We start from the raw sequence: 24,875 nt of genomic DNA, 5'->3' as shown, positions 1-24,875 counted from the left end.
TGGCTAATGTGTCTCGGCTAATGTGTCTTGGCTAATGTGTCTTGGCTAATGTGTCTTGGCTAAAGTGTCTTGGCTAATGTGTCTTGGCTTATGTGTCTTGGCTAATGTGTCTTGGCTAATGTGTCTTGGCTAATGTGTCTTGGCTAATGTGTCTTGGCTAATGTGTCTTGGCTTATGTGTCTTGGCTAATGTGTCTTGGCTAATGTGTCTTGGCTAATGTGTTTTGGCTAATGTGTCTTGGCTAATGTGTCTTGGCTAAGGTGTCTTGGCTAATGTGTCTTGGCTAATGTGTCTTGGCTATTGTGTCTTGGCTAATGTGTCTTGGCTAATGTGTCTTGGCTAATATGTCTTGGCTAATGTGTCTTGGCTAAGGTGTCTTGGCTAATGTGTCTTGGCTAATGTGTCTTGGCTAATGTGTCTTGGCTAATGTGTCTTGGCTAATGTGTCTCTGCTAATGTGTCTTGGCTAATGTGTCTTGGCTAATGTGTCTTGGCTAAGGTGTCTTGGCTAATGTGTCTTGGCTAATGTGTCTTGGCTAAGGTGTTTTGGCTAAGGTGTCTTGGCTAATGTGTCTTGGCTAAGGTGTCTTGGCTAATGTGTCTTGGCTAAGGTGTCTTGGCTAATGTGTCTTGGCTAATGTGTCTTGGCTAATATGTCTTGGCTAATGTGTCTTGGCTAATGTGTCTTGGCTAAGGTGTCTTGGCTAATGTGTCTTGGCTAATGTGTCTTGGCTAATGTGTCTTGGCTAATGTGTCTTGGCTAATGTGTTTTGGCTAATGTGTCTTGGCTAAGGTGTCTTGGCTAATGTGTCTTGGCTAATGTGTCTTGGCTAATGTGTCTTGGCTAATGTGTCTTGGCTAATGTGTCTTGGCTAAGGTGTCTTGGCTAATGTGTCTTGGCTAATGTGTCTTGGCTAAGGTGTCTTGGCTAATGTGTCTTGGCTAATGTGTCTTGGCTAAGGTGTTTTGGCTAAGGTGTCTTGGCTAATGTGTCTTGGCTAAGGTGTCTTGGCTAATGTGTCTTGGCTAATGTGTCTTGGCTAATGTGTCTTGGCTAATGTGTCTTGGCTAATATGTCTTGGCTAATGTGTCTTGGCTAATGTGTCTTGGCTAAGGTGTCTTGGCTAATGTGTCTTGGCTAATGTGTCTTGGCTAATGTGTCTTGGCTAATATGTCTTGGCTAAGGTGTCTTGGCTAATGTGTCTTGGCTAAGGTGTCTTGGCTAATGTGTCTTGGCTAATGTGTCTCGGCTAATGTGTCTTGGCTAATGTGTCTTGGCTAATGTGTCTTGGCTAAGGTGTCTTGGCTAATGTGTCATGGCTAAGGTGTCTTGGCTAAGGTGTCTTGGCTAAGGTGTCTTGGCTAAGGTGTCTTGGCTAAGGTGTCTTGGCTAATGTGTCTTGGCTAATGTGTCTTGGCTAAGGTGTCTTGGCTAATGTGTCTTGGCTAATGTGTCTTGGCTAAGGTGTCTTGGCTAAGGTGTCTTGGCTAAGGTGTCTTGGCTAATGTGTCTTGGCTAATGTGTCTTGGCTAAGGTGTCTTGGCTAAGGTGTCTTGGCTAAGGTGTTTTGGCTAATGTGTTTTGGCTAATGTGTCTTGGCTAATGTGTCTTGGCTAAGGTGTCTTGGCTAAGGTGTCTTGGCTAATGTGTCTCGGCTTATGTGTCTCGGCTAAAGTGTCTTGGCTAATGTGTCTTGGCTAATGTGTCTTGGCTAAGGTGTCTTGGCTAATGTGTCTTGGCTAATATGTCTTGGCTAATGTGTCTTGGCTAAGGTGTCTTTGCTAATGTGTCTTGGCTAATGTGTCTTGGCTAAGGTGTCTTGGCTAATGTGTCTTGGCTAATGTGTCTTGGCTAAGGTGTCTTGGCTCAGGTGTCTTGGCTAATGTGTCTTGGCTAAGGTGTCTTGGCTAATGTGTCTTGGCTAATGTGTCTTGGCTAAGGTGTCTTGGCTAATGTATCTTGGCTAATGTGTCTTGGCTAAGGTGTCTTGGCTAATGTGTCTTGGCTAATGTGTCTCGGCTAATGTGTCTCGGCTAAGGTGTCTTGGCTAAGGTGTCTTGGCTAATGTGTCTTGGCTAATGTGTCTTGGCTAATGTGTCTTGGCTAAGGAGTCTTGGCTAATGTGTCTTGGCTAAGGTGTCTTGGCTAAGGTGTTTTGGCTAAGGTGTCTTGGCTAATGTGTCTTGGCTAATGTGTCTTGGCTTATGTGTCTTGGCTAAGGTGTCTTGGCTAATGTGTCTTGGCTAATGTGTCTTGGCTAATGTGTCTCGGCTAAGGTGTCTTGGCTAAGGTGTCTTGGCTAATGTGTCTTGGCTAAGGTGTCTTGGCTAATGTGTCTTGGCTAATGTGTCTTGGCTTATGTGTCTTGGCTAAGGTGTCTTGGCTAATGTGTCTTGGCTAATGTGTCTTGGCTAAGGTGTCTTGGCTAATGTGTCTTGGCTAAGGTGTCTTGGCTAATGTGTCTTGGCTAAGGTGTCTTGGCTAATGTGTATTGGCTTATGTGTCTTGGCTAAGGTGTCTTGGCTAAGGTGTCTTGGCTAATGTGTCTTGGCTAATGTGTCTTGGCTAAGGTGTCTTGGCTAATGTGTCTTGGCTAATGTGTCTTGGCTAAGGTGTCTTGGCTCAGGTGTCTTGGCTAATGTGTCTTGGCTAATGTGTCTTGGCTAATGTGTCTTGGCTAATGTGTCTTGGCTAAGGTGTCTTGGCTAATGTGTCTTGGCTAATGTGTCTTGGCTAATGTGTCTTGGCTAATGTGTCTTGGCTAAGGTGTCTTGGCTAATGTGTCTTGGCTAATGTGTCTTGGCTAAGGTGTCTTGGCTAATGTGTCTTGGCTAATGTGTCTTGGCTTATGTGTCTTGGCTAAGGTGTCTTGGCTAATGTGTCTTGGCTAATGTGTCTTGGCTAATGTGTCTCGGCTAAGGTGTCTTGGCTAAGGTGTCTTGGCTAATGTGTCTTGGCTAAGGTGTCTTGGCTAATGTGTCTTGGCTAAGGTGTCTTGGCTAATGTGTATTGGCTTATGTGTCTTGGCTAAGGTGTCTTGGCTAAGGTGTCTTGGCTAATGTGTCTTGGCTAATGTGTCTTGGCTAAGGTGTCTTGGCTAATGTGTCTTGGCTAATGTGTCTTGGCTAAGGTGTCTTGGCTCAGGTGTCTTGGCTAATGTGTCTTGGCTAATGTGTCTTGGCTAATGTGTCTTGGCTAATGTGTCTTGGCTAAGGTGTCTTGGCTAATGTGTCTTGGCTAATGTGTCTTGGCTAATGTGTCTTGGCTAATGTGTCTTGGCTAAGGTGTCTTGGCTAATGTGTCTTGGCTAATGTGTCTTGGCTAAGGTGTCTTGGCTCAGGTGTCTTGGCTAATGTGTCTTGGCTAATGTGTCTTGGCTAATGTGTCTTGGCTAATGTGTCTTGGCTAAGGTGTCTTGGCTAATGTGTCTTGGCTAATGTGTCTTGGCTAATGTGTCTTGGCTAATGTGTCTTGGCTAAGGTGTCTTGGCTAATGTGTCTTGGCTAATGTGTCTTGGCTAAGGTGTCTTGGCTAATGTGTCTTGGCTAATGTGTCTTGGCTTATGTGTCTTGGCTAAGGTGTCTTGGCTAATGTGTCTTGGCTAATGTGTCTTGGCTAATGTGTCTCGGCTAAGGTGTCTTGGCTAAGGTGTCTTGGCTAATGTGTCTTGGCTAAGGTGTCTTGGCTAATGTGTCTTGGCTAAGGTGTCTTGGCTAATGTGTATTGGCTTATGTGTCTTGGCTAAGGTGTCTTGGCTAAGGTGTCTTGGCTAATGTGTCTTGGCTAATGTGTCTTGGCTAAGGTGTCTTGGCTAATGTGTCTTGGCTAATGTGTCTTGGCTAAGGTGTCTTGGCTCAGGTGTCTTGGCTAATGTGTCTTGGCTAATGTGTCTTGGCTAATGTGTCTTGGCTAATGTGTCTTGGCTAAGGTGTCTTGGCTAATGTGTCTTGGCTAATGTGTCTTGGCTAATGTGTCTTGGCTAATGTGTCTTGGCTAAGGTGTCTTGGCTAATGTGTCTTGGCTTATGTGTCTTGGCTAAGGTGTCTTGGCTAAGGTGTCTTGGCTAATGTGTCTTGGCTAATGTGTCTTGGCTAAGGTGTCTTGGCTAATGTGTCTTGGCTAAGGTGTCTTGGCTAATGTGTCTTGGCTAATGTGTCTTGGCTAATGTGTCTTGGCTAAGGTGTCTTGGCTAATGTGTCTTGGCTAATGTGTCTTGGCTAAGGTGTCTTGGCTAATGTGTCTTGGCTAATGTGTCTTGGCTAAGGTGTCTTGGCTCAGGTGTATTGGCTAATGTGTCTTGGCTAATGTGTCTTGGCTAATGTGTCTTGGCTAATGTGTCTTGGCTAAGGTGTCTTGGCTAATGTGTCTTGGCTAATGTGTCTTGGCTAATGTGTCTTGGCTAATGTGTCTTGGCTAAGGTGTCTTGGCTAATGTGTCTTGGCTAATGTGTCTTGGCTAAGGTGTCTTGGCTAATGTGTCTTGGCTAATGTGTCTTGGCTTATGTGTCTTGGCTAAGGTGTCTTGGCTAATGTGTCTTGGCTAATGTGTCTTGGCTAATGTGTCTCGGCTAAGGTGTCTTGGCTAAGGTGTCTTGGCTAATGTGTCTTGGCTAAGGTGTCTTGGCTAATGTGTCTTGGCTAAGGTGTCTTGGCTAATGTGTATTGGCTTATGTGTCTTGGCTAAGGTGTCTTGGCTAAGGTGTCTTGGCTAATGTGTCTTGGCTAATGTGTCTTGGCTAAGGTGTCTTGGCTAATGTGTCTTGGCTAATGTGTCTTGGCTAAGGTGTCTTGGCTCAGGTGTCTTGGCTAATGTGTCTTGGCTAATGTGTCTTGGCTAATGTGTCTTGGCTAATGTGTCTTGGCTAAGGTGTCTTGGCTAATGTGTCTTGGCTAATGTGTCTTGGCTAATGTGTCTTGGCTAATGTGTCTTGGCTAAGGTGTCTTGGCTAATGTGTCTTGGCTAATGTGTCTTGGCTAAGGTGTCTTGGCTAATGTGTCTTGGCTTATGTGTCTTGGCTAAGGTGTCTTGGCTAAGGTGTCTTGGCTAATGTGTCTTGGCTAATGTGTCTTGGCTAAGGTGTCTTGGCTAATGTGTCTTGGCTAAGGTGTCTTGGCTAATGTGTCTTGGCTAATGTGTCTTGGCTAATGTGTCTTGGCTAAGGTGTCTTGGCTAATGTGTCTTGGCTAATGTGTCTTGGCTAAGGTGTCTTGGCTAATGTGTCTTGGCTAATGTGTCTTGGCTAAGGTGTCTTGGCTAAGGTGTCTTGGCTAATGTGTCTTGGCTAATGTGTCTTGGCTAAGGTGTCTTGGCTAATGTGTCTTGGCTAATGTGTCTTGGCTAAGGTGTCTTGGCTAAGGTGTCTTGGCTAATGTGTCTTGGCTAAGGTGTCTTGGCTAATGTGTCTTGGCTAATGTGTCTTGGCTAATGTGTCTTGGCTAAGGTGTCTTGGCTAATGTGTCTTGGCTAATGTGTCTTGGCTAAGGTGTCTTGGCTAAGGTGTCTTGGCTAAGGTGTCTTGGCTAATGTGTCTTGGCTAATGTGTCTTGGCTAATGTGTCTTGGCTAAGGTGTCTCGGCTAAGGTGTCTTGGCTAAGGTGTCTTGGCTAATGTGTCTTGGCTAATGTGTCTTGGCTAAGGTGTCTTGGCTAAGGTGTCTTGGCTAATGTGTCTCGGCTAAGGTGTCTTGGCTAAGGTGTCTTGGCTAAGGTGTCTTGGCTAAGGTGTCTTGGCTAATGTGTCTTGGCTAATGTGTCTTGGCTTATGTGTCTTGGCTAAGGTGTCTTGGCTAATGTGTCTTGGCTAAGGTGTCTTGGCTAATGTGTCTCGGCTAAGGTGTCTTGGCTAAGGTGTCTTGGCTAATGTGTCTTGGCTAATGTGTCTTGGCTAATGTGTCTTGGCTAATGTGTCTTGGCTTATGTGTCTTGGCTAATGTGTCTTGGCTAAGGTCTCTTGGCTAATGTGTCTTGGCTTATGTGTCTTGGCTAAGGTGTCTTGGCTAATGTGTCTTGGCTAATGTGTCTTGGCTAATGTGTCTTGGCTAATGTGTCTTGGCTAATGTGTCTTGGCTAATGTGTCTTGGCTAAGGTGTCTTGGCTAATGTGTCTTGGCTAAGGTGTCTTGGCTAATGTGTCTTGGCTAATGTGTCTTGGCTAAGGTGTCTTGGCTAATGTGTCTTGGCTAATGTGTCTTGGCTTATGTGTCTTGGCTAAGGTGTCTTGGCTAATGTGTCTTGGCTAATGTGTCTTGGCTAATGTGTCTCGGCTAAGGTGTCTTGGCTAAGGTGTCTTGGCTAATGTGTCTTGGCTAAGGTGTCTTGGCTAATGTGTCTTGGCTAAGGTGTCTTGGCTAATGTGTATTGGCTTATGTGTCTTGGCTAAGGTGTCTTGGCTAAGGTGTCTTGGCTAATGTGTCTTGGCTAATGTGTCTTGGCTAAGGTGTCTTGGCTAATGTGTCTTGGCTAAGGTGTCTTGGCTAATGTGTCTTGGCTAAGGTGTCTTGGCTAATGTGTATTGGCTTATGTGTCTTGGCTAAGGTGTCTTGGCTAAGGTGTCTTGGCTAATGTGTCTTGGCTAATGTGTCTTGGCTAAGGTGTCTTGGCTAATGTGTCTTGGCTAATGTGTCTTGGCTAAGGTGTCTTGGCTCAGGTGTCTTGGCTAATGTGTCTTGGCTAATGTGTCTTGGCTAATGTGTCTTGGCTAATGTGTCTTGGCTAAGGTGTCTTGGCTAATGTGTCTTGGCTAAGGTGTCTTGGCTAATGTGTCTTGGCTAATGTGTCTTGGCTAAGGTGTCTTGGCTAATGTGTCTTGGCTAATGTGTCTTGGCTTATGTGTCTTGGCTAAGGTGTCTTGGCTAATGTGTCTTGGCTAATGTGTCTTGGCTAATGTGTCTCGGCTAAGGTGTCTTGGCTAAGGTGTCTTGGCTAATGTGTCTTGGCTAAGGTGTCTTGGCTAATGTGTCTTGGCTAAGGTGTCTTGGCTAATGTGTATTGGCTTATGTGTCTTGGCTAAGGTGTCTTGGCTAAGGTGTCTTGGCTAATGTGTCTTGGCTAATGTGTCTTGGCTAAGGTGTCTTGGCTAATGTGTCTTGGCTAATGTGTCTTGGCTAAGGTGTCTTGGCTCAGGTGTCTTGGCTAATGTGTCTTGGCTAATGTGTCTTGGCTAATGTGTCTTGGCTAATGTGTCTTGGCTAAGGTGTCTTGGCTAATGTGTCTTGGCTAATGTGTCTTGGCTAATGTGTCTTGGCTAATGTGTCTTGGCTAAGGTGTCTTGGCTAATGTGTCTTGGCTAATGTGTCTTGGCTAAGGTGTCTTGGCTAATGTGTCTTGGCTAATGTGTCTTGGCTAAGGTGTCTTGGCTAATGTGTCTTGGCTAATGTGTCTTGGCTAAGGTGTCTTGGCTCAGGTGTCTTGGCTAATGTGTCTTGGCTAATGTGTCTTGGCTAATGTGTCTTGGCTAATGTGTCTTGGCTAAGGTGTCTTGGCTAATGTGTCTTGGCTAATGTGTCTTGGCTAATGTGTCTTGGCTAATGTGTCTTGGCTAAGGTGTCTTGGCTAATGTGTCTTGGCTAATGTGTCTTGGCTAAGGTGTCTTGGCTAATGTGTCTTGGCTAATGTGTCTTGGCTAATGTGTCTTGGCTAAGGTGTCTTGGCTAATGTGTCTTGGCTAAGGTGTCTTGGCTAATGTGTCTTGGCTAAGGTGTCTTGGCTAATGTGTATTGGCTTATGTGTCTTGGCTAAGGTGTCTTGGCTAAGGTGTCTTGGCTAATGTGTCTTGGCTAATGTGTCTTGGCTAAGGTGTCTTGGCTAATGTGTCTTGGCTAATGTGTCTTGGCTAAGGTGTCTTGGCTCAGGTGTCTTGGCTAATGTGTCTTGGCTAATGTGTCTTGGCTAATGTGTCTTGGCTAATGTGTCTTGGCTAAGGTGTCTTGGCTAATGTGTCTTGGCTAATGTGTCTTGGCTAATGTGTCTTGGCTAATGTGTCTTGGCTAAGGTGTCTTGGCTAATGTGTCTTGGCTAATGTGTCTTGGCTAAGGTGTCTTGGCTAATGTGTCTTGGCTAATGTGTCTTGGCTTATGTGTCTTGGCTAAGGTGTCTTGGCTAATGTGTCTTGGCTAATGTGTCTTGGCTAATGTGTCTCGGCTAAGGTGTCTTGGCTAAGGTGTCTTGGCTAATGTGTCTTGGCTAAGGTGTCTTGGCTAATGTGTCTTGGCTAAGGTGTCTTGGCTAATGTGTATTGGCTTATGTGTCTTGGCTAAGGTGTCTTGGCTAAGGTGTCTTGGCTAATGTGTCTTGGCTAATGTGTCTTGGCTAAGGTGTCTTGGCTAATGTGTCTTGGCTAATGTGTCTTGGCTAAGGTGTCTTGGCTCAGGTGTCTTGGCTAATGTGTCTTGGCTAATGTGTCTTGGCTAATGTGTCTTGGCTAATGTGTCTTGGCTAAGGTGTCTTGGCTAATGTGTCTTGGCTAATGTGTCTTGGCTAATGTGTCTTGGCTAATGTGTCTTGGCTAAGGTGTCTTGGCTAATGTGTCTTGGCTAATGTGTCTTGGCTAAGGTGTCTTGGCTAATGTGTCTTGGCTTATGTGTCTTGGCTAAGGTGTCTTGGCTAAGGTGTCTTGGCTAATGTGTCTTGGCTAATGTGTCTTGGCTAAGGTGTCTTGGCTAATGTGTCTTGGCTAAGGTGTCTTGGCTAATGTGTCTTGGCTAATGTGTCTTGGCTAATGTGTCTTGGCTAAGGTGTCTTGGCTAATGTGTCTTGGCTAATGTGTCTTGGCTAAGGTGTCTTGGCTAATGTGTCTTGGCTAATGTGTCTTGGCTAAGGTGTCTTGGCTCAGGTGTCTTGGCTAATGTGTCTTGGCTAATGTGTCTTGGCTAATGTGTCTTGGCTAATGTGTCTTGGCTAAGGTGTCTTGGCTAATGTGTCTTGGCTAATGTGTCTTGGCTAATGTGTCTTGGCTAATGTGTCTTGGCTAAGGTGTCTTGGCTAATGTGTCTTGGCTAATGTGTCTTGGCTAAGGTGTCTTGGCTAATGTGTCTTGGCTAATGTGTCTTGGCTTATGTGTCTTGGCTAAGGTGTCTTGGCTAATGTGTCTTGGCTAATGTGTCTTGGCTAATGTGTCTCGGCTAAGGTGTCTTGGCTAAGGTGTCTTGGCTAATGTGTCTTGGCTAAGGTGTCTTGGCTAATGTGTCTTGGCTAAGGTGTCTTGGCTAATGTGTATTGGCTTATGTGTCTTGGCTAAGGTGTCTTGGCTAAGGTGTCTTGGCTAATGTGTCTTGGCTAATGTGTCTTGGCTAAGGTGTCTTGGCTAATGTGTCTTGGCTAATGTGTCTTGGCTAAGGTGTCTTGGCTCAGGTGTCTTGGCTAATGTGTCTTGGCTAATGTGTCTTGGCTAATGTGTCTTGGCTAATGTGTCTTGGCTAAGGTGTCTTGGCTAATGTGTCTTGGCTAATGTGTCTTGGCTAATGTGTCTTGGCTAATGTGTCTTGGCTAAGGTGTCTTGGCTAATGTGTCTTGGCTAATGTGTCTTGGCTAAGGTGTCTTGGCTAATGTGTCTTGGCTTATGTGTCTTGGCTAAGGTGTCTTGGCTAAGGTGTCTTGGCTAATGTGTCTTGGCTAATGTGTCTTGGCTAAGGTGTCTTGGCTAATGTGTCTTGGCTAAGGTGTCTTGGCTAATGTGTCTTGGCTAATGTGTCTTGGCTAATGTGTCTTGGCTAAGGTGTCTTGGCTAATGTGTCTTGGCTAATGTGTCTTGGCTAAGGTGTCTTGGCTAATGTGTCTTGGCTAATGTGTCTTGGCTAAGGTGTCTTGGCTAAGGTGTCTTGGCTAATGTGTCTTGGCTAATGTGTCTTGGCTAAGGTGTCTTGGCTAATGTGTCTTGGCTAATGTGTCTTGGCTAAGGTGTCTTGGCTAAGGTGTCTTGGCTAATGTGTCTTGGCTAAGGTGTCTTGGCTAATGTGTCTTGGCTAATGTGTCTTGGCTAATGTGTCTTGGCTAAGGTGTCTTGGCTAATGTGTCTTGGCTAATGTGTCTTGGCTAAGGTGTCTTGGCTAAGGTGTCTTGGCTAAGGTGTCTTGGCTAATGTGTCTTGGCTAATGTGTCTTGGCTAATGTGTCTTGGCTAAGGTGTCTCGGCTAAGGTGTCTTGGCTAAGGTGTCTTGGCTAATGTGTCTTGGCTAATGTGTCTTGGCTAAGGTGTCTTGGCTAAGGTGTCTTGGCTAATGTGTCTCGGCTAAGGTGTCTTGGCTAAGGTGTCTTGGCTAAGGTGTCTTGGCTAAGGTGTCTTGGCTAATGTGTCTTGGCTAATGTGTCTTGGCTTATGTGTCTTGGCTAAGGTGTCTTGGCTAATGTGTCTTGGCTAAGGTGTCTTGGCTAATGTGTCTCGGCTAAGGTGTCTTGGCTAAGGTGTCTTGGCTAATGTGTCTTGGCTAATGTGTCTTGGCTAATGTGTCTTGGCTAATGTGTCTTGGCTTATGTGTCTTGGCTAATGTGTCTTGGCTAAGGTCTCTTGGCTAATGTGTCTTGGCTTATGTGTCTTGGCTAAGGTGTCTTGGCTAATGTGTCTTGGCTAATGTGTCTTGGCTAATGTGTCTTGGCTAATGTGTCTTGGCTAATGTGTCTTGGCTAATGTGTCTTGGCTAAGGTGTCTTGGCTAATGTGTCTTGGCTAATGTGTCTTGGCTAAGGTGTCTTGGCTAATGTGTCTTGGCTAATGTGTCTTGGCTAAGGTGTCTTGGCTAAGGTGTCTTGGCTAATGTGTCTTGGCTAATGTGTCTTGGCTAAGGTGTCTTGGCTAATGTGTCTTGGCTAATGTGTCTTGGCCAAGGTGTCTTGGCTAATGTGTCTTGGCTAATGTGTCTCGGCTAATGTGTCTTGGCTAATGTGTCTTGGCTAATGTGTCTTGGCTAAGGTGTCTTGGCTAATGTGTCTCGGCTAAGGTGTCTTGGCTAATGTGTCTTGGCTAATGTGTCTTGGCTAAGGTGTCTTGGCTAATGTGTCTTGGCTAATGTGTCTTGGCTAAGGTGTCTTGGCTAAGGTGTCTTGGCTAAGGTGTCTTGGCTAATGTGTCTTGGCTAATGTGTCTTGGCTAATGTGTCTTGGCTAATGTGTCTCGGCTAAGGTGTCTTGGCTAAGGTGTCTTGGCTAATGTGTCTTGGCTAATGTGTCTTGGCTAAGGTGTCTTGGCTAATGTGTCTTGGCTTATGTGTCTTGGCTAAGGTGTCTTGGCGAATGTGTCTTGGCTAATGTGTCTTGGCTAAGGTGTCTTGGCTAAGGTGTCTTGGCTAATGTGTCTTGGCTAAGGTGTCTTGGCTAATGTGTCTTGGCTAATGTGTCTTGGCTAATGTGTCTTGGCTAAGGTGACTTGGCTAATGTGTCTTGGCTAATGTGTCTTGGCTATGGTGTCTTGGCTAAGGTGTCTTGGCTAATGTGTCTTGGCTAAGGTGTCTTGGCTAATGTGTCTTGGCTAATGTGTCTCGGCTAATGTGTCTCGGCTAAGGTGTCTTGGCTAAGGTGTCTTGGCTAATGTGTCTTGGCTAATGTGTCTTGGCTAAGGTGTCTTGGCTAATGTGTCTTGGCTAAGGTGTCTTGGCTAATGTGTCTCGGCTAAAGTGTCTTGGCTAATGTGTCTTGGCTTATGTGTCTTGGCTAATGTGTCTTGGCTAATGTGTCTTGGCTAATGTGTCTTGGCTAAGGTGTCTTGGCTAATGTGTCTTGGCTAATGTGTCTTGGCTAATGTGTCTCTGCTAATGTGTCTTGGCTAATGTGTCTTGGCTAATCTGTCTTGGCTAAGGTGTCTTGGCTAATGTGTCTTGGCTAATGTGTCTTGGCTAAGGTGTTTTGGCTAAGGTGTCTTGGCTAATGTGTCTTGGCTAAGGTGTCTTGGCTAATGTGTCTTGGCTAATGTGTCTTGGCTAATGTGTCTTGGCTAATGTGTCTTGGCTAATATGTCTTGGCTAAGGTGTCGTGGCTAATGTGTCTTGGCTAAAGTGTCTTGGCTAATGTGTCTTGGCTAAGGTGTCTTGGCTAAGGTGTCTTGGCTAATGTGTCTTGGCTAAGGTGTCTTGGCTAATGTGTCTTGGCTAATGTGTCTTGGCTAATGTGTCTTGGCTATTGTGTCTTGGCTAATGTGTCTTGGCTAATGTGTCTTGGCTAATATGTCTTGGCTAATGTGTCTTGGCTAAGGTGTCTTGGCTAATGTGTCTTGGCTAATGTGTCTTGGCTAATGTGTCTTGGCTAATGTGACTTGGCTAATGTGTCTCTGCTAATGTGTCTTGGCTAATGTGTCTTGGCTAATGTGTCTTGGCTAAGGTGTCTTGGCTAATGTGTCTTGGCTAATGTGTCTTGGCTAAGGTGTTTTGGCTAAGGTGTCTTGGCTAATGTGTCTTGGCTAAGGTGTCTTGGCTAATGTGTCTTGGCTAATGTGTCTTGGCTAATGTGTCTTGGCTAATGTGTCTTGGCTAATATGTCTTGGCTAATGTGTCTTGGCTAATGTGTCTTGGCTAAGGTGTCTTGGCTAATGTGTCTTGGCTAATGTGTCTTGGCTAATGTGTCTTGGCTAATGTGTCTTGGCTAATGTGTTTTGGCTAATGTGTCTTGGCTAAGGTGTCTTGGCTAATGTGTCTTGGCTAATGTGTCTTGGCTAATGTGTCTTGGCTAATGTGTCTTGGCTAATGTGTCTTGGCTAATGTGTCTTGGCTAATGTGTCATGGCTAATGTGTCTTGGCTAAGGTGTCTTGGCTAACGTGTCTTGGCTAATGTGTCTTGGCTAAGGTGTTTTGGCTAAGGTGTCTTGGCTAATGTGTCTTGGCTAAGGTGTCTTGGCTAATGTGTCTTGGCTAATGTGTCTTGGCTAATGTGTCTTGGCTATGGTGTCTTGGCTAATATGTCTTGGCTAATGTGTCTTGGCTAATGTGTCTTGGCTAAGGTGTCTTGGCTAATGTGTCTTGGCTAATGTGTCTTGGCTAATGTGTCTTGGCTAATATGTCTTGGCTAAGGTGTCTTGGCTAATGTGTCTTGGCTAAGGTGTCTTGGCTAATGTGTCTTGGCTAATGTGTCTCGGCTAATGTGTCTTGGCTAATGTGTCTTGGCTAATGTGTCTTGGCTAAGGTGTCTTGGCTAATGTGTCATGGCTAAGGTGTCTTGGCTAAGGTGTCTTGGCTAAGGTGTCTTGGCTAAGGTGTCTTGGCTAATGTGTCTTGGCTAATGTGTCTTGGCTAAGGTGTCTTGGCTAATGTGTCTTGGCTAATGTGTCTCGGCTAAGGTGTCTTGGCTAAGGTGTCTTGGCTAAGGTGTCTTGGCTAATGTGTCTTGGCTAATGTGTCTTGGCTAAGGTGTCTTGGCTAAGGTGTCTTGGCTAAGGTGTTTTGGCTAATGTGTTTTGGCTAATGTGTCTTGGCTAATGTGTCTTGGCTAAGGTGTCTTGGCTAAGGTGTCTTGGCTAATGTGTCTCGGCTTATGTGTCTCGGCTAAAGTGTCTTGGCTAATGTGTCTTGGCTAATGTGTCTTGGCTAAGGTGTCTTGGCTAATGTGTCTTGGCTAATATGTCTTGGCTAATGTGTCTTGGCTAAGGTGTCTTGGCTAATGTGTCTTGGCTAATGTGTCTTGGCTAAGGTGTCTTGGCTAATGTGTCTTGGCTAATGTGTCTTGGCTAAGGTGTCTTGGCTCAGGTGTCTTGGCTAATGTGTCTTGGCTAAGGTGTCTTGGCTAATGTGTCTTGGCTAATGTGTCTTGGCTAAGGTGTCTTGGCTAATGTGTCTTGGCTAATGTGTCTTGGCTAAGGTGTCTTGGCTAATGTGTCTTGGCTAATGTGTCTCGGCTAATGTGTCTCGGCTAAGGTGTCTTGGCTAAGGTGTCTTGGCTAATGTGTCTTGGCTAATGTGTCTTGGCTAATGTGTCTTGGCTAAGGAGTCTTGGCTAATGTGTCTTGGCTAAGGTGTCTTGGCTAAGGTGTTTTGGCTAAGGTGTCTTGGCTAATGTGTCTTGGCTAATGTGTCTTGGCTTATGTGTCTTGGCTAAGGTGTCTTGGCTAATGTGTCTTGGCTAATGTGTCTTGGCTAATGTGTCTCGGCTAAGGTGTCTTGGCTAAGGTGTCTTGGCTAATGTGTCTTGGCTAAGGTGTCTTGGCTAATGTGTCTTGGCTAATGTGTCTTGGCTTATGTGTCTTGGCTAAGGTGTCTTGGCTAATGTGTCTCGGCTAATGTGTCTTGGCTAAGGTGTCTTGGCTAATGTGTCTTGGCTAAGGTGTCTTGGCTAATGTGTCTTGGCTAAGGTGTCTTGGCTAATGTGTCTTGGCTTATGTGTCTTGGCTAAGGTGTCTTGGCTAAGGTGTCTTGGCTAATGTGTCTTGGCTAATGTGTCTTGGCTAAGGTGTCTTGGCTAATGTGTCTTGGCTAAGGTGTCTTGGCTAATGTGTCTTGGCTAATGTGTCTTGGCTAATGTGTCTTGGCTAAGGTGTCTTGGCTAATGTGTCTTGGCTAAGGTGTCTTGGCTAATGTGTCTTGGCTAATGTGTCTTGGCTAATGTGTCTTGGCTAATGTGTCTTGGCTAAGGTGTCTTGGCTTATGTGTCTTGGCTAATGTGTCTTGGCTAATGTGTCTTGGCTAATGTGTCTTGGCTAATGTGTCTTGGCTAATGTGTCTTGGCTAAGGTGTCTTGGCTAATGTGTCTTGGCTAATGTGTCTTGGCTAAGGTGTTTTGGCTAAGGTGTCTTGGCTAAGGTGTCTTGGCTAAGGTGTCTTGGCTAATGTGTCTTGGCTAATGTGTCTTGGCTAATGTGTCTTGGCTAATGTGTCTTGGCTAATGTGTCTTTGCTAAGGTGTCTTGGCTAATGTGTCTCGGCTAATGTGTCTTGGCTAATGTGTCTTGGCTAATGTGTCTTGGCTAAGGTGTCTTGGCTAAGTTGTCTTGGCTAATGTGTCTTGGCTAATGTGTCTTGGCTAATGTTTCTTGGCTAAGGTGTCTCGGCTAATGTGTCTTGGCTAAGGTTTCTTGGCTAAGGTGTCTTGGCTAAGGTGTCTTGGCTAAGGTGTCTTGGCTAATGTGTCTTGGCTAATGTGTCTTGGCTAATGTGTCTCGGCTAATGTGTCTTGGCTAAGGTGTCTTGGCTAATGTGTCTTGGCTAAGGTGTCTTGGCTAATGTGTCTTGGCTAAGGTGTCTTGGCTAATGTGTCTTGGCTTATGTGTCTTGGCTAAGGTGTCTTGGCTAAGGTGTCTTGGCTAATGTGTCTTGGCTAATGTGTCTTGGCTAAGGTGTCTTGGCTAATGTGTCTTGGCTAAGGTGTCTTGGCTAATGTGTCTTGGCTAATGTGTCTTGGCTAATGTGTCTTGGCTAAGGTGTCTTGGCTAATGTGTCTTGGCTAAGGTGTCTTGGCTAATGTGTCTTGGCTAATGTGTCTTGGCTAATGTGTCTTGGCTAATGTGTCTTGGCTAAGGTGTCTTGGCTTATGTGTCTTGGCTAATGTGTCTTGGCTAATGTGTCTTGGCTAATGTGTCTTGGCTAATGTGTCTTGGCTAATGTGTCTTGGCTAAGGTGTCTTGGCTAATGTGTCTTGGCTAATGTGTCTTGGCTAAGGTGTTTTGGCTAAGGTGTCTTGGCTAATGTGTCTTGGCTAAGGTGTCTTGGCTAATGTGTCTTGGCTAATGTGTCTTGGCTAATGTGTCTTGGCTAATGTGTCTTGGCTAATGTGTCTTGGCTAAGGTGTCTTGGCTAATGTGTCTTGGCTAATGTGTCTTGGCTACGGTGTCTTGGCTAATGTGTCTTGGCTAAGGTGTCTTTGCTAAGGTGTCTTGGCTAATGTGTCTCGGCTAATGTGTCTTGGCTAATGTGTCTTGGCTAATGTGTCTTGGCTAAGGTGTCTTGGCTAAGTTGTCTTGGCTAATGTGTCTTGGCTAATGTGTCTTGGCTAATGTTTCTTGGCTAAGGTGTCTCGGCTAATGTGTCTTGGCTAAGGTTTCTTGGCTAAGGTGTCTTGGCTAAGGTGTCTTGGCTAAGGTGTCTTGGCTAATGTGTCTTGGCTAATGTGTCTTGGCTAATGTGTCTTGGCTAAGGTGTCTTGGCTAATGTGTCTTGGCTAATGTGTCTTGGCTAAGGTGTCTTGGCTAATGTGTCTTGGCTAATGTGTCTTGGCTACGGTGTCTTGGCTAAGGTGTCTTGGCTTAGGTGTCTTGGCTAATGTGTCTCGGCTAAGGTGTCTTGGCTAAGGTGTCTTGGCTAATGTGTCTTGGCTAATGTGTCTTGGCTAAGGTGTCTTGGCTAAGTTGTCTTGGCTAATGTGTCTTGGCTAATGTGTCTTGGCTAATGTTTCTTGGCTAAGGTGTCTCGGCTAATGTGTCTTGGCTAAGGTTTCTTGGCTAAGGTGTCTTGGCTAAGGTGTCTTGGCTAAGGTGTCTTGGCTAATGTGTTCTGGCTAATGTGTCTTGGTCAATGTGTCTTGGCTAATATGTCTTGGCTAATGTGTCTTGGCTAATATGTCTTGGCTAATATGTCTTGGCTAACGTGTCTTGGCTAATGTGTCTTGGCTAATGTTTCTTGGCTTATGTGTCTCGGCTAATGTGTCTTGGCTAATGTGTCTTGGCTAAGGTGTCTTGGCTAAGGTGTCTTGGCTAAGGTTTCTTGGCTAAGGTGTCTTGGCTAACGTGTCTTGGCTAATGTGTCTTGGCTAATGTGTCTTGGCTAAAGTGTCTTGGCTAATGTGTCTTGGCTTATGTGTCTTGGCTAATGTGTCTTGGCTAATGTGTCTTGGCTAATGTGTCTTGGCTAAGGTGTCTTGGCTAATGTGTCTTGGCTTATGTGTCTTGGCTAATGTGTCTTGGCTAATGTGTCTTGGCTAATGTGTTTTGGCTAATGTGTCTTGGCTAATGTGTCTTGGCTAAGGTGTCTTGGCTAATGTGTCTTGGCTAATGTGTCTTGGCTATTGTGTCTTGGCTAATGTGTCTTGGCTAATGTGTCTTGGCTAATATGTCTTGGCTAATGTGTCTTGGCTAAGGTGTCTTGGCTAATGTGTCTTGGCTAATGTGTCTTGGCTAATGTGTCTTGGCTAATGTGTCTTGGCTAATGTGTCTCTGCTAATGTGTCTTGGCTAATGTGTCTTGGCTAATCTGTCTTGGCTAAGGTGTCTTGGCTAATGTGTCTTGGCTAATGTGTCTTGGCTAAGGTGTTTTGGCTAAGGTGTCTTGGCTAATGTGTCTTGGCTAAGGTGTCTTGGCTAATGTGTCTTGGCTAATGTGTCTTGGCTAATGTGTCTTGGCTAATGTGTCTTGGCTAATATGTCTTGGCTAATGTGTCGTGGCTAATGTGTCTTGGCTAAAGTGTCTTGGCTAATGTGTCTTGGCTAATGTGTCTTGGCTAAGGTGTCTTGGCTAATGTGTCTTGGCTAATGTGTCTTGGCTAAGGTGTCTTGGCTAAGGTGTCTTGGCTAATGTGTCTTGGCTAAGGTGTCTTAGCTAAGGTGTTTTGGCTAATAAATCTTGGCTAATGTGTCTTGGCTAAGGTGTCTTGGCTAATGTGTCTTGGCTTATGTGTCTTGGCTAATGTGTCTTGGCTAATGTGTCTTGGCTAATGTGTCTTGGCTAATATGTCTTGGCTAATGTGTCTTGGCTAAGGTGTCTTGGCTAATGTGTCTTGGCTAATGTGTCTTGGCTAATGTGTCTTGGCTAATGTGTCTTGGCTAAGGTGTCTTGGCTAATGTGTCTTGGCTAACGTGTCTTGGCTAATGTGTCTCGGCTAAGGTGTCTTGGCTAAGGTGTCTTGGCTAAGGTGTCATGGCTAATGTGTCTTGGCTAATGTGTCTTGGCTAAAGTGTCTTGGCTAATGTGTCTTGGCTAATGTGTCTTGGCTAATGTGTCTCGGCTAATGTGTCTTGGCTAATGTGTCTCGGCTAATGTGTCTTGGCTAATGTGTCTTGGCTAAGGTGTCTTGGCTAAGGTGTCTTGGCTAATGTGTCTTGGCTTATATGTCTTGGCTAATGTGTCTTGGCTAATGTGTCTTGGCTAATGTGTCTTGGCTAATGTGTCTTGGCTAATGTGTCTTTGCAAATATGTCTTGGCTAATGTGTCTTGGCTAATGTGTCTCGGCTAATGTGTCTTGGCTAAGGTGTCTTGGCTAAGGTGTCTTGGCTAAGGTGTCTTGGCTAATGTGTCTTGGCTAATGTGTCTTGGCTAAGGTGTCTTGGCTAAGGTGTCTTGGCTAATGTGTCTCGGCTAAGGTGTCTTGGCTAAGGTGTCTTGGCTAATGTGTCTTGGCTAAGGTGTCTTGGCTTAGGTGTCTTGGCTAATGTGTCTCGGCTAAGGTGTCTTGGCTAAGGTGTCTTGGCTAATGTGTCTTGGCTAATGTGTCTTGGCTAAGGTGTCTTGGCTAAGTTGTCTTGGCTAATGTGTCTTGGCTAATGTGTCTTGGCTAATGTTTCTTGGCTAAGGTGTCTCGGCTAATGTGTCTTGGCTAAGGTGTCTTGGCTAAGGTGTCTTGGCTAAGGTGTCTTGGCTAAGGTGTCTTGGCTAATGTGTTCTGGCTAATGTGTCTTGGTCAATGTGTCTTGGCTAATATGTCTTGGCTAATGTGTCTTGGCTAATATGTCTTGGCTAATATGTCTTGGCTAACGTGTCTTGGCTAATGTGTCTTGGCTTATGTTTCTTGGCTAATGTGTCTCGGCTAATGTGTCTTGGCTAATGTGTCTTGGCTAAGGTGTCTTGGCTAAGGTGTCTTGGCTAAGGTTTCTTGGCTAAGGTGTCTTGGCTAATGTGTCTTGGCTAATGTGTCTTGGCTAATGTTTCTTGGCTAAGGTGTCTCGGCTAATGTGTTTTGGCTAAGGTTTCTTGGCTAAGGTGTCTTGGCTAAGGTGTCTTGGCTAAGGTGTCTTGGCTTATGTGTTCTGGCTAATGTGTCTTGGTCAATGTGTCTCGGCTAATGTGTCTCGGCTAATGTGTCTTGGTCAATGTGTCTTGGCTAATATGTCTTGGCTTATGTGTCTTGGCTAACGTGTCTTGGCTAATGTGTCTTGGCTAATGTGTCTCGGCTAATGTGTCTTGGCTAATGTGTCTTGGCTAAGGTGTCTTGGCTAAGGTGTCTTGGCTAAGGTTTCTTGGCTAAGGTGCCTTGGCTAATGTGTCTTGGTCAATGTGTCTTGGCTAATGTGTCTTGGTCAATGTGTCTTGGCTTATATGTCTTGCCTAATGTGTCTTGGCTAACGTGTCTTGGCTAATGTGTCTTGGCTAATGTGTCTCGGCTAATGTGTCTTGGCTAATGTGTCTTGGCTAAGGTGTCTTGGCTAAGTTGTCTTGGCTAATGTGTCTTGTCTAATGTGTCTTGGCTAATGTTTCTTGGCTAAGGTGTCTCGGCTAATGTGTCTTGGCTAAGGTTTCTTGGCTAAGGTGTCTTGGCTAAGGTGTCTTGGCTAAGGTGTCTTGGCTAATGTGTCTTGGCTAAGGTGTCTTGGCTTATGTGTCTTGGATAAGGTGTCTTGGCTAAGGTGTCTTGGCTAATGTGTCTCGGCTAATGTGTCTTGGCTAATGTGTCTTGGCTAATGTGTCTTGGCTAAGGTGTCTTGGCTAAGGTGTCTTGGCTAATGTGTCTTGGCTAAGGTGTCTTGGCTATTGTTTCTTGGCTAATGTGTCTTGGCTAATGTGTCTTGGCTAAGGTGTCTTGGCTAATGTGTCTTGGCTAATGTGTCTTGGCTAATGTGTCTCGGCTAATGTGTCTTGGTCAATGTGTCTTGGCTAATATGTCTTGGCTAATGTGTCTTGGCTAATATGTCTTGGCTAATATGTCTTGGCTAACGTGTCTTGGCTAATGTGTCTTGGCTAATGTTTATTGGCTAATGTGTCTTGGCTAATGTGTCTTGGCTAATGTGTCTCGGCTAATGTGTCTCGGCTAATGTGTCTTGGTCAATGTGTCTTGGCTAATATGTCTTGGCTAATGTGTCTTGGCTAACGTGTCTTGGCTAATGTGTCTTGGCTAATGTGTCTCGGCTAATGTGTCTTAATCAATGTGTCTTGGCTAATGTGTCTTGGCTAATGTGTCTTGGCTAATGTGTCTTGGCTAATGTGTCTCGGCTAATGTGTCTTGGCTAATGTGTCTCGGCTAATGTGTCTCGGCTAATGTGTCTTGGTCAATGTGTCTTGGCTAATATGTCTTGGCTAATGTGTCTTGGCTAACGTGTCTTGGCTAATGTGTCTTGGCTAATGTGTCTCGGCTAATGTGTCTTGGCTAATGTGTCTTGGCTAAGGTGTCTTGGCTAAGTTGTCTTGGCTAATGTGTCTTGGCTAATGTGTCTTGGCTAATGTTTCTTGGCTAAGGTGTCTCGACTAATGTGTCTTGGCTAAGGTTTCTTGGCTAAGGTGTCTTGGCTAAGGTGTCTTGGCTAAGGTTTCTTGGCTAAGGTGTCTTGGCTAAGTTGTCTTGGCTAATGTGTCTCGGCTAATGTGTCTTGGTCAATGTGTCTTGGCTAATATGTCTTGGCTAATGTGTCTTGGCTAACGTGTCTTGGCTAATGTGTCTTGGCTAATGTGTCTCGGCTAATGTGTCTTGGCTAATGTGTCTTGGCTAAGGTGTCTTGGCTAAGTTGTCTCGGCTAATGTGTCTTGGCTAATGTGTCTTGGCTAATGTTTCTTGGCTAAGGTGTCTCGGCTAATGTGTCTTGGCTAAGGTTTCTTGTCTAAGGTGTCTTGGCTAAGTTGTCTTGGCTAAGGTGTCTTGGCTAATGTGTTCTGGCTAAGGTGTCTTGGCTAATGTGTCTTGGCTAAGGTGTCTCGGCAAATGTGTCTCGGCAAATGTGTCTCGGCAAAGGTGTCTTGGCTAAGGTGTCTTGGCTAATGTGTCTCGGCTAATGTGTCTTGGTCAATGTGTCTTGGCTAATATGTCTTGGCTAATGTGTCTTGGCTAATGTGTCTTGGCTAAGGTGTCTTGGCTAATGTGTCTCGGCTAATGTGTCTTGGCTAATGTGTCTTGGCTAATGTGTCTTGGCTAATGTGTCTCGGCTAATGTGTCTTGGTCAATGTGTCTTGGCTAATATGTCTTGGCTAATGTGTCTTGGCTAATATGTCTTTGCTAATATGTCTTGGCTAACGTGTCTTGGCTAATGTGTCTCGGCTAAGGTGTCTTGGCTAAGGTGTCCTGGCTAAGGTGTCATGGCTAATGTTTATTGGCTAATGTGTCTTGGCTAAAGTGTCTTGGCTAATGTGTCTTGGCTAATATGTCTTGGCTAATGTGTCTTGGCTAATGTGTCTCGGCTAATGTGTCTCGGCTAATGTGTCTTGGCTTATGTGTCTTGGCTAAGGTGTCTTGGCTAAGTTGTCTTGGCTAATGTGTCTTGGCTAATGTGTCTTGGCTAATGTGTCTTGGCTAATGTTTCTTGGCTAAGGTGTCTCGGCTAATGTGTCTTGGCTAAGGTGTCTTGGCTAATGTTTCTTGGCTAAGGTGTCATGGCTAATGTGTCTTGGCTAAAGTGTCTTGGCTAATGTGTCTTGGCTAATATGTCTTGGCTAATGTGTCTTGGCTAATGTGTCTTGGCTAATGTGTCTCGGCTAATGTGTCTTGGCTTATGTGTCTTGGCTTAGGTGTCTTGGCTAAGTTGTCTTGGCTAATGTGTCTTGGCTAATGTGTCTTGGCTAATGTTTCTTGGCTAATGTGTCTTGGCTAATGTGTCTTGGCTAATGTGTTTCGGCTAATGTGTCTCGGCTAATGTGTCTTGGTCAATGTGTCTTGGCTAATATGTCTTGGCTAATGTGTCTTGGCTAACGTGTCTTGGCTAATGTGTCTTGGCTAATGTGTCTCGGCTAATGTGTCTTGGCTAATGTGTCTTGGCTAAGGTGTCTTGGCTAAGTTGTCTTGGCTAATGTGTCTTGGCTAATGTGTCTTGGCTAATGTTTCTTGGCTAAGGTGTCTCGGCTAATGTGTCTTGGCTAAGGTTTTTTGGCTAAGGTGTCTTGGCTAAGGTGTCTTGGCTAAGGTTTCTTGGCTAAGGTGTCTTGGCTATGTTGTCTTGGCTAATGTGTCTTGGCTAATGAGTCTTGGCTAATGTTTCTTGGCTAAGGTGTCTCGGCTAATGTGTCTTGGCTAAGGTTTCTTGGCTAAGGTGTCTTGGCTAAGGTGTCTTGGCTAAGGTGTCTTGGCTAATGTGTTCTGGCTAATGTGTCTTGGCTAATGTGTCTTGGCTAAGGTGTCTCGGCTTATGTGTCTCGGCTAATGTGTCTCGGCAAAGGTGTCTTGGCTAAGGTGTCTTGGCTAATGTGTCTCGGCTAATGTGTCTCGGCTAATGTGTCTTGGTCAATGTGTCTTGGCTAATATGTCTTGGCTAATATGTCTTGGCTAATGTGTCTTGGCTAAGGTGTCTTGGCTAATGTGTCTCGGCTAATGTATCTTGGCTAATGTGTCTTGGCTAATGTGTCTTGGCTAATGTGTCTCGGCTAATGTGTCTTGGTCAATGTGTCTTGGCTAATATGTCTTGGCTAATGTGTCTTGGCTAATGTGTCTTGGCTAATATGTCTTGGCTAACGTGTCTTGGCTAATGTGTCTCGGCTAAGGTGTCTTGGCTAAGGTGTCTTGGCTAAGGTGTCTTGGCTAAGGTGTCATGGCTAATGTGTCTTGGCTAATGTGTCTTGGCTAAAGTGTCTTGGCTAATGTGTCTTGGTCAATGTGTCTTGGCTAATATGTCTTGGCTTATGTGTCTTGGCTAATATGTCTTGGCTAACGTGTCTTGGCTAATGTGTCTCGGCTAATGTGTCTTGGCTGAGGTGTCTCGGCTAATGTGTCTTGGCTAAGGTGTCTTGGCTAAGGTGTCTTGGCTAATATGTCTTGGCTAATATGTCTTGGCTAATGTGTCTTGGCTAAGGTGTCTTGGCTAAAGTGTCTTTTCTAATGTGTCTTGGCTAAGGTGTCTTGGCTAAGGTGTCTTGGCTAATGTGTCTTGGCTAAAGTGTCTTGGCTAATATGTCTTGGCTAATGTGTCTTGGCTAAGGTGTCTCGGCTAATGTGTCTTGGCTAATGTGTCTTGGCTAATGTGTCTCGGCTAATGTGTCTCGGCTAAGGTGTCTTGGCTTAGGTGTCTTCGCTGAGGTGTCTTGGCTAATGTGTCTTGGCTAATGTGTCTTGGCTAATGTGTCTTGGCTAATATGTCTTGACTAATGTGTCTTGGCTAATGTGTCTCGGCTAATGTGTCTCGGCTTATGTGCCTCGGCTAAGGTGTCTTGGCTAATGTGTCTTGGCTAAAGTGTCTTGGCTAAGGTGTCTTGGCTTATGTGTCTTGGCTTATGTGTCTTGGCTAATGTGTCTCGGCTAATGTGTCTTGGCTAAGGTGTCTTGGCTAAGGTGTCTTGGCTAATGTGTCTTGGCTAATATGTCTTGGCTAACGTGTCTTGGCTAATGTTGGAGTTACTTGGGTAGAAATGAACTTAATCTTGAAATAATGAACTTTAATAATGAATTTTATAGAACTAGTTGTAATGAATTACTAAAACAGTTGAATACACGCTAGCAAGCAGAACACACGCATTCTTCTAAAGCAATTACGATATCACAACCGGTAAATTCTCTACATTTTGGTCCTTCGAACCGGATCTGTGTTTCGTAATTCAATTAATTTGTGCAAATAATTAGGGCACTACGTGACCTTAGTTAAGTCCTTTGTGCAAGTTAACGTATATTGTGCTAAGCTTACGGCTTACAAAAAGCGCAATCGTCGTCGCCCCGCTATCAAGGGCACGCACATAGAGTATCCTACTCTATCGTACAATAGAAGTTCCATCTAATGGTCGTGTTCGTGCAATCGAATAACTAGTGTGCCGTTCGAATCGTGTTAGTGTACGCTGGTGGTGTGAATTGTGTTGCTACAACGCAGGCTCCTACGGACAATCTCCGCATCGGACGCGTCATCTACCGCCATCGCATAAGTGAACGTTTACCGCATCATCAGGTTTCGGTCGACAACCTCATCACCGGACGCGCCAATTCGGATAGCATCCTCTCATCGTCATTACGCATATTGGCAGAAAGGTGCTTACCACTACAATCGTGCCAAGTAAACCGCGTCTTTTGTGCTTAGTACGCTACACTCGGAGTTGCGTACAAGTTTTGCATACAACATAGCTTTCAGTGCTCTCCTACTGCGAAATAATTCACTATGGACAAAAAGATCAAAAGTGTACTTTTAAAGAAACGACAATCTGAGGCGTATATTGCACGGTTAGAGCAATTTATGTTAAATTATGATGAAAGCAATGCCGATGAGCTTTCTACGTGTTTGGAACAGTTGGAGTCACATCATCAAAACTTCCTAAATGCCATTGGTAAATTAGAAGAGTAAGACGACAAGGACGATACTGTCACTGCGTGTATCAACGATAGGTGTGACATGGATGAACTCTATAGAAAGTTACGTGGTTTCTTTCTTAAGCACAAGCCAATGGAAAACCATGCAGTGAACAATTCATTACTGCTTTCGAGTACAGCAGCGTTAAACAGCTCAAGCTCAGTGAATATTCGTCTCCCTAAAATAGAGCTACCTACGTTCGACGGTGATGATACGAAGTGGCTGACGTTTAGAGATCGATTCGTTGCTATGATCGATTCATCAGCCGAAATCCCGACGATAATGAAGTTGCAGTATTTGCTCGCCTCCCTGAAAGGTGATGCTGCTCTACCGTTTGAGCATACATCGCTGACTGCCGACAACTATGCTGTAACTTGGACCATGTTACTGAAGCGGTACGACAACAAACGTATGTTGTGTCGCGAGTATTATCGGAGACTCCATTTCCTTCCATCGGTGGAGGGAAACAACGTGGAGGAGCTGACTTCACTCGTGGATGAATTCACCAGACACGTTAACGGACTGAGGAAACTGGAACAACCCGTGGATAATTGGGACGTGCCGCTGACAAATATCCTCTTTCTG

The 24,875-nt window shown here is 45.1% G+C and overlaps 2 long non-coding RNA genes across 2 annotated transcripts in view; both read left to right on the top strand.

The window, feature by feature from the left end:
• The first annotated feature begins 4,277 nt into the window (after positions 1-4,277).
• The window catches only part of LOC125774460 (uncharacterized), a 41,260-nt gene continuing 20,662 nt past the window's right edge, over positions 4,278-24,875 (top strand). The window contains exon 1 of the long non-coding RNA XR_007420919.1: positions 4,278-4,292. This is a non-coding gene — a long non-coding RNA (uncharacterized LOC125774460). The remainder of the gene's footprint in view (positions 4,293-24,875) is intronic.
• The window catches only part of LOC125774459 (uncharacterized), a 28,496-nt gene continuing 14,135 nt past the window's right edge, over positions 10,515-24,875 (top strand). Inside the window, exon 1 of the long non-coding RNA XR_007420918.1 lies at positions 10,515-11,376. This is a non-coding gene — a long non-coding RNA (uncharacterized LOC125774459). The remainder of the gene's footprint in view (positions 11,377-24,875) is intronic.

Source organism: Anopheles funestus, unplaced genomic scaffold, assembly GCF_943734845.2.
Source record: "Anopheles funestus unplaced genomic scaffold, idAnoFuneDA-416_04 scaffold_9_ctg1, whole genome shotgun sequence".
NCBI classification, from domain to species: Eukaryota; Metazoa; Arthropoda; class Insecta; order Diptera; family Culicidae; genus Anopheles; species Anopheles funestus.
This window is presented reverse-complemented; position numbering and strand designations above follow the sequence as displayed.